Source organism: Capsicum annuum, chromosome 2, assembly GCF_002878395.1.
Source record: "Capsicum annuum cultivar UCD-10X-F1 chromosome 2, UCD10Xv1.1, whole genome shotgun sequence".
Taxonomy (NCBI): domain Eukaryota; kingdom Viridiplantae; phylum Streptophyta; class Magnoliopsida; order Solanales; family Solanaceae; genus Capsicum; species Capsicum annuum.
Window position 1 is genome coordinate 112,508,562 of NC_061112.1, and position 9,340 is coordinate 112,517,901.

Genomic DNA, 9,340 nt, shown 5'->3' on the forward strand with positions numbered 1-9,340 from the left:
GATACCACTACCTTTGTTTTTACCTTTATCAATAATTTCAACTTTCAATATTTAAAAGATTTTATTGATAATTTCAAAAGAAAAATACAATTGTTCATACAAAAATTCCATTCAATTCATAAAAAGTAATTAGCAAATATTGGGAATCATACTCTTTTCATCATAAATAAATATAACATCATACAATTAGTTAAGAGATTTACCAATTAGTTAACAACATGGGACTCTAAATAATTCAGTTGATTGTCAGCCTGAACTCTCACCATATTGGTGAAGGTTTGATTTCTCATATTGTAATTTCCTCCCTATTTTCTGTTTCTTTTAAATTAGTTAAACAATTAAAAAATCAAGAAAAAAATTTAATGGTGATTTTTCAAATTATGACACACCCCATAGAAAGTCCCATTTGGCAAGTAAAGAGATAAAGTAGTTTTATCTATATCTCTATATCAACTACATGCCATAATTTTATTGGATTAACAAATTAATTGAAATTACTAAAGTAGATTTGTGAGGACTACCAAAGTTTATTATTGTCTCTTATATATAATAAAAAATAGTAAATATATAAATATATATAAAAGAAAGAAGAAAATAAAGGGAAAAAGAAAAGCATGCCATGAGGTCCTCCCAAAGTTTAACAATCCCAACCACAAGGGTTGGTGTGGTGGTTCAGCACCTCACCCCTTGGGAAACCAAAAAAAAAAAAAACCCAAAAAAGTTTAAAACTTTAATCACAAAAATTAAAATAAATCTTACAAAAATTTAAATAACAATTATATTGGTAAAATAAATTCTTGGCTTACCTCTTCACTTCAAATAACTTCATCTTCATCATTCTTTCTATAAGATGATGATAGTATACATTAAAATCAAGGATATAAAATAAAATTTAAATAAAAAAGAAAAAAAAAATATAAAGGAAAAGAGAAAAAGTATACCATGAGACCCTCCAAAAAATGAGTAGATTATATATAGTATGAAAATAGAATATGAATAGGCAAAAACGAATTGCCCACTTAATTATCCATGATTAAACATCACGGAAAACTCGTTTCAGGATTAATTTTCTACTATTAATGAGTGAAACTCCTTTGGACAATCAAGGGTGTTTTTGATATTATGCATTTATTAAGGAATAGTTTGGTAATTCTATCTTCATTATTTCTCCTATTAATAAGTGAAATTCTAGGTGTCCAATTTGAAGCACTACATGTGGTTTAGATCCCCCCCTCATCTTTTGAAGTAACAAGTTTCTCTCTCTTTTCTTGCATGCCGCTTTTACTAGTGAGTTTCTTCTTTCTCGCACTTAATTTTTGTTTTTTTTGCACAATCTTGCATTAATTTTAGTAGTTTGGTTTCTCTTTGATTTTATCATTTGCCTTAGTGTTACTAGAAAATAGACATCTTCTGTTACTGATAGTTATTAATTTTTCCTTTCTATTTGTTCATGAGTTGCGTGTTGTTTATTTACTTGCATCACTGAAATGTTTGATGATTTGTATGGAGAAATCTATAGTTTCACACAATTTCAAATTGATGCATCTATCTTAGCCTAGCAAGGGAAGAGGCACTACATGACAAACATAAAAATGATGATGTAAAATATATATGTCCTTATACTAGAATATATGTTTATATTTATATTATCTCTCTATATAAAAACGAAACATAAGTAAGGCAAGATGTCACGTGTTAAGCTATTAAAATAGCCATGTAGAAATTTTGAAGACAATATTAAAAAATATTTTAAGACAACATTAAAAATACTGTAATAAAATTTTGAATTGAAAAATTAAGTATTTGAATTTAAATAAATTATCCTTTTATAAAAAAGATTTTCATTATCTTAAAAATAGAAACTAATAATTAAAGAGTTCTAATAGATATATACTATTTCAAACTTATCTCTTATAAAATTTAAATGTTATAAAATATATTTAAATATAATTTATTTAAATATTAGAAAAATATAAAAAAATTTAACTAGTATTAAAATAATAATAATAATAATAATAATAATAATAATTATTATTATTATTATAATTAATGGTTAGGATAGAAGCAATAATCTAAACTCTAATTTATGATTGCAGTAGTACGTATGTGTATAATAATAATAATAATAATAATAATAATAATAATAATAATAATAATAATAGTCAAAATTAAATTTGAAAATACCTTTATAGTATGCAAATTTTATTTAGTTATTTAGTAACTTTGACAAAACTTAATAGTATTGTAATAAAAAATTTTAAATTAAAAATTATTAAATATTTAAATTTTAAAATGCATTATCCTTTTAAAAATAAAATAAAATCATTAACTTAAAAATAGAAACTTATAGTTAAAGATTTCTAAATAAACTCTTACTACTTCGTAAATTCTTTCTTTTATATACAATAAAATATATTTGAATATATTTCATATAATAATAATAATAATAATAAATAGTAGTCTGTAGTGATAATGCTTACCAGAAAACGTGTATAGAAATAATAAAAATTTTGAATTATAAAGTTAAGTATTTGAATTTTAATAAATTATCCTTTTACAAAAAAGGTTTTCATTATCTTAAAAATAGAAACTAACAATTAAAGAGTTCTAATAGATATATACTATTTCAAACTTATCTCTTATAAAATTTAATTGTTATAAAATATATTTAAATATAATTTATTTACATATTAGGGAAAGATAAAAAATTATTAAATAATAATAATAATAATAATAATAATAATAATTACACTAATAATAATAATAATAATAATAATAATAATAATAAGTTTTTAAAAAATAGTAACCGTAGTTGTTGTAGTAATACTTCATTTCTAAATAAATAATTTTAGCCTTTTTATTTTGTCTCTCTGTATATATGGTGTTTTAAATTTATATGAAGATAAATGATAGAAATTATGTTGGAGATACTATTTTGAATTATAACTCAAATAATGAATTGATAAATAAAGGTTTTGAATTTAAAATGAAATATTCAGATTTTTGAATTGAAGAAGAGATAAAAGATCATATTCAAAATTAAATTTGAAAATACCTTTTCAGTATGCAAATTTTATTTAGTTATTTAGTAACTTTTTGAACTTTACAATTTAAATTAAAAAGACATAAAAGATACTATTGAAAAAAATAAGCTTTGAAATATAAAGAGATAACTTTATTAATTTATTCGAACTAGTTAATAACTCTATAACAAAAAAACTGAAATATATGGTATAGTTTATTTAGAACTCTTTTACAGTTTCTTAAGTCTATCCTATCAGATATTGTAACCTCAGACAGTCTCTTATTTTAAAAATTTAAAATTACAACAGTTTTTTTATTCAAATGAATATGTCGATTAGCAATATAAATGGGAATATATTTCATTCTGTCTCTCTCTCTCAACAATTAATAATAGCTTCTTCTCCTTTATTTTATTTTATTTTAATTTTATAGTTCAGTATATTTATTTTTTTAATGCCCACAATTTCGTTTATGTAAATTTTAAGGTTTAAAAATATCTTATTGATTAGTTTAATGAAATCTAATATTTGTATTCTTAATTGTTATTATGTTGTTCAGGGAGACAACATGTTCAATTGGTCAAATTGCTGAATTTGGAGATCTTAAATGAAGGTACAACATTAATTCAAAAATATTCATGAAGGCAATATGTTTAATGTAATGTTGCAATTGAAATTACCTAATATGATTTGTTGTGTGGAATTTGGTGAAATTTAGTGAATTCGAAAAAGTGAGAAACACGCCATATATTTGAAACATATCTTGAAAATTTGTGTTAAAAGTTCAATATTTTGGTTGTTTCTATTATGTTATTGTTGTTTACAATTAGCATTATATTTATCTTTTTGTTATAAATGTAATTAAAAATTTTGAAGTTTCTATATATGCTACATACAAATATCTCATAGATATTAAATAAATAGTTGAACATTTTTTTTTAAGGCAAAATGATTTAACATGTTTGAGGTATTATTAAGAAACAACACAAATGAGTAATGATAGAGATGAGTATTGTGATGGGGAGGTAAGGATAGACAATTGCAGTGATAGGGACGGAGCGGGTTGGGTTAGGTGGCGTTTGGGGGTGGGGATAGAATCCTTTTTTTTCTAACGAGTAAAAATATTAAATTTTTTGGAGATTAGGTAGGAGGTGGGGGTAAGAAAAAAATAATTAAAAATTCTGAAAAGCGGGGGTAGGGAGGTGTTGGGTAAAGAATCGGGTGGATGGTGGAGATTATGGATGGGTAGTGTAAAGAAAAAAAGTTCTTATAGAATAAAATAAAAGCTATTTATTTATTTGGGGGGGGGGGGGGTGGGGATTAGGGTAAGTGGGGTTAGAAGAAAATTCAAAAAAAAATTTAAAAGTTAAAAATCAAATAAAATTTTGGACTGGGATGGTTAGGTAGAGATGAGGGATGGATGTGAGTTTTGGTGGGATGGGTGATTTTGAGAGTAGCATAAAAGCTTTTAATTGGATTAATATAGAAGATATAATAATATATACAAATAAAATGCTTAAAGATATTAATGATGAAATCAAACAATGAAAAAATTATAACAATAGAATAAGTTTGAAATTTAAATGAAAATAATAAATCATTTGTGCTTAATTTATTTTTGAATTGAAGTTGTAAATCTAAAATTTAGAATTAGAAGTTTTATAATTATAAAGTTAAGTACTTCTAGTTTGAAATGAAATTAAAAGACAATATTTTTTTAAAAAAGTACAGTTAGCAGCTCAAGTTGAATTAATAGATTAAAAAATAAAATAAAAGGTAAGAGATTTAATTACAACTTTTAATTGATTAAACATATAAAGATAAAAGTCCAGAAAAAAATTAATAATTATTTTATATTTTATATTTATTTATTTTAAAAATAGTCAATGGAATATTAAAATAAATTACTGATACTGTTCTTCTTATATCAAAACATGTAAATTAATGATAATTGTGATGTATTATTAAGTATCAATTGTAGTTTTACTATTAATGATTATTTTTAATATTTCATTGATTTTTTGAAATATGTTAATTTTTTACAATAAAAATTAATTAATTTTATGTGAATAAGTTGTATTTTTTAATGAATAATCATAAAAAAAATTGTTCTGCGCATCGCGCGGGTGTCTATACTAGTTATATTTAAGTGTGAAGAATCTTTTATAAGTGTTTTAAAATTTTATACTTCATTAAAAATTTCTGCAATAGATAGAATTATTTAATTTTAAATAATCAAACGTTACATATGCAAAACACATGCGATTAAACTAGTATATTTATAAAAGTGTGAAGACCTTTAAAAAATAATTTAAACTTTTTATCCTTCATTAAAATATTTCATAATAGACACAATAGTCTTTTTACTATTAAATATTATTTTTTAAAAAATAATAATAAGTGTTCTAATTAATTTATGCAAACCAAAATGGCATGCGTCCTAACAAAATTGCACCTATTTATTGGCAAAATAAAAATTCTGCCTTATTTTTTAGAAAAAGTAAAAAGTGTTGGTAATATTTTTGGAAAACTACACTCCGTAGGAATCGCAAAACTAGAGAAAATTGAAGGGAGGGTGTCTTTTAAGTCCTGAATGTGGTATTGGTAATATTGACGATTTAAACGGTCAAACATATATTATTCATAAAGTTTGTACAAATGGGTTAGAGAGAGAAAGACCACCCTCCCTCTAAACGCCACCAGACCCTTATACTCTATCACCACCAAATGATTCCCCAGGAACCACCACTATGCGACTCCCAGCCCCCCTTTCAGACCCCAATGGAACTGAGTGATCTCCCAATAGAGGATATGAGTGAAGTGCAACAATCATGTAAGGAGGTAACCATAAATAAATTACAACTCGATAGACCAGCCCAAACCTCAACCTTTGAAATCCCAGATGTTCCAAACATAGTAGATTTGGAACAAGGGACAATCCACTCTCTCAATTGAAAAGCAGGAGAGACTTTATGCACCATGACAACACTCTATAATCATCAAAATTATGGGAAGAAAGCTAACCCATCAATACTTGAAATTAAAACTCAAGGATCTATGGAAATCGAACTCCAATGTCCCACTGATAGATTTGGGGCTTGATTTCTACACTGTAAAATTTGACAACCCGTCGGACCATGCGATGTCAATCCAAGGAGGGCCCTGGTTCATAGCGGAGAAGTTCTTATCTATGAAAAATTAGGAACCAAATATTATTTTGAAGGAATGCAAAATCACCACCACAACAATTTGGCTTCGATCACCTTATCTGCCATCGGAATTTTATAACCAGCAAATCCTTACAAAGATAGGTTGTAAAATTGGCAAACTAGTAAAGGTTGATGCATGCACCTCGGCGAACCTTCGATGAAGATATGTACTATTGTATGTTGAAGTAGCCATGGACCAACCACTGCAAACCTCAGGCACCATTGGAAGGCACAAGCAGGAGATAGTCCATGAGGTGAAAAAGATTCTTTGCAAAGGGTGTGGTCGGCTGGGACACAATTAGCTATACTACCCATACACGCTATCTGATACAACCACTTCAACAGAAAAGGAGCAACAGGCAAATCCTTGGAAAATAGTACCTTTCAATCAGAGAAATAGGAGAAGAAATCCAACTAGTAATTCCTCTTCAGACGCAGGTAACAGACACTCTGCCACCGAGGTAAATTTATTTGATGTAAAATCAGGTAATTTCCTCATCTCTCAAGCTATCGACGGTGGCAGAGGCTCCAATCTAGGGCTTTTGTCTAATTTTGAGCCAAATGACTCAAACAGGGAAATGGGGCCTTTGGCTAAATACTCAACTGGGCTAATACATACAGAGGCTCACCTTGGCCAAATATCAGACGCATTGGCCTAATTATCACAACAGGCCCTACGCAAGACATGCTAATTCTAAGCCCAATTCCAATACACCCCACTCGCCTGACCCGATAGGAAAAGAATCTTTCCTTAGGTCCCAAAATAAAAAAGGCAAAGAGATGTTAGTACAACCTCGATCTGTGAGTTTCCAAAACTATAGAACTCAAATATCTCCCCTTTTTCCAAGAAGAATGACGGCTACTCCCATCATGAGTACCATTGATGGGATAGAAATCGTCAGCTCAACATTAAATAAAGCCTCCTCTTCTAAGACTATAATCCCTAGCTTTCGCCATAAGGCAGGAAGTCTTACAAACTCCACCTTTCATTCCCAAAATACAACTGTTACCAGAAATAAGGGTACCAGCATCATCACCCACATCAATGTCCCCAACATTCCTCTCCGAGCCATTATTAGTGACACACTAACAACCTTTTTGGTTGGAAATATGTCTCACGGGTATCACAATGCCATTGACACTGGAAACGGAAGGAAAGAAAATAAAAATTCTTGTTTAGAACCCAGCATAGCTGGCACAACTGACAACAGAGACCTTGAACAGGGATCTCCTGAACTATGGCCAGCATGTATGGCTAGCAGCTATATCCCAAATTCTGAATAACACAAACCAGGATAACAATTCCCTGGAGAATTTAACAAAGACCCAAACATCAGTGAGCATGACTCTCATTTTCTTTCCACCACTGAATCAAGACCTCTTGTCTCAGGTTCCATCTTGTGTCTTAAGCTCTGGGCCCCCTTTCCCCCAAGCATTGCCTCCACCACCCCTATCCCTGGAAATGCAGGAAAGGGAACTCATGATGGAGATGTTGAAGGCATCAAACAAGGATATAAAGGACCTACTAGCAAGTTTACGGGTCCCAAGAACAGAGCCAAAAACTATAGAAAGGCTCCTCACTCTAGAGTTCACAAAGATCATTCCGAAATGGCCAAAAACTATCATGAAATGGTGATAGTACTGCTCCCTCGAGACTTAGGAAAACTAGAATTGGTAATACTCCCTCCAAGCCCTATGACAGAGTCACTTCATCGTGAAAATAAAACCACTCTCAAGGAAGAGAAAAGAGCCGGAGCCAGCAGAAACATCCTATTCCCAAGGAAAAGGGAAGGAGATCATAATCCACAACCCAAAAACCCTCAAGTCTGTATTAATGAACTGCATTATTGACACACAATAATATTTTTTGTCAAGGAGATCATATTTTTTGTATGTAATTTTGTCATTTTAAGTAGCGATTATATATTATCGTATTTAGTTATATGAGATTATATAATTTGATTACTTAAATATTTATTTTATGAAATATTGGATTTTAATTAAGGATTATTTTGAAAATAATTATAATGATTAAAATCTTAATTTTAATATAATTTATCATCAAAATAATTTATTAGGATAAATATGCATTTGATTTTATTAAATCAAGAAGCTCGAAATTAAAAGAAGTATTAATTCGTATCAAATTTCAATTTAATTTAGCCAATCTATTAGATTTGGCCATAATTAAAATTAAATTGGTCATAATTGCAATGCAATCCGTCAATTGATTTTTAATTTGGTCAAAATTAAATAAATATGACTAAATTTTAAATCCCAATTGGGATTATATTTTAAATAACCCCAAAAAATTCCCAAAAACTCTCATAACTTCTGCCTAATTTCCAGCAAAAAATAATTTTAAATTATACTACATTGTACTATTTTTCCCCAACTTTGTCCTTTCCCAATTTTAAAATTCAAAAGTTGTACAACATTGTACAATTTCCCCCCACGTTATCTTCCACCTCACCTTATGTTCAATTTTAAAATTCTAAAAACACCCTTAATTGCTTTTTCTCCCACATTGGTGAATAATAAAAAATAAATCCCCATCCTTTCCTATAAATACTTTTCTCCCACATTCGCGGAAGAGAAAAACTAAAACTCCATTCCCTCCTATAAATACTACCACTACTTTGGTAGAAAAGAGGTGGAAAAGTAAAAAAAAAAAGGATCAAAAGGTGAAAAAACCTTTGAGCAAAAATCACAGTCTATTTTTTTTAGTAAAAAATTTTGTTTCGTAAAAATTTGTCAGCTAATCAAAGTTTCGGAGCTGACGACAATGCTTTCCAATAGTGGTTGATTCCGACGAAGCTCGAGTCTTATTTTGCTGTCCTGAAGGAGGTAACATCTTTTTTATTTTCAGCTGTTATTATCATTTTCTTTGTTTCTGCTTCATCTCCTTTTTTATAATATTAGTGTTGTTTGTTTGCTGGGAGTAGCTGTAGATGGCTATGAAGGCCATAAGATTAGTTTGTTATAATGTGTTGTTCTGTTTTTGTGAAAACAACGGTTGCGTTGTAATCTTTAATTCGATTATTGAAAGAGTTGTATTAGTGTTGTTGGTTAGTTGTGAATTTTCGTATATCGTTGAATTTCTGCCTA

The 9,340-nt window shown here is 28.5% G+C and overlaps 1 long non-coding RNA gene across 1 annotated transcript; it reads left to right on the forward strand.

Annotated features, from left to right (window-relative positions):
- Positions 1-1,214: 1,214 nt before the first annotated feature.
- Positions 1,215-9,126, forward strand: LOC124895956. The gene is made up of 3 exons (XR_007052221.1): positions 1,215-1,287; positions 3,583-3,636; positions 8,991-9,126. It is a non-coding gene; the product is annotated as an uncharacterized LOC124895956 (long non-coding RNA).
- Positions 9,127-9,340: the final 214 nt, after the last annotated feature.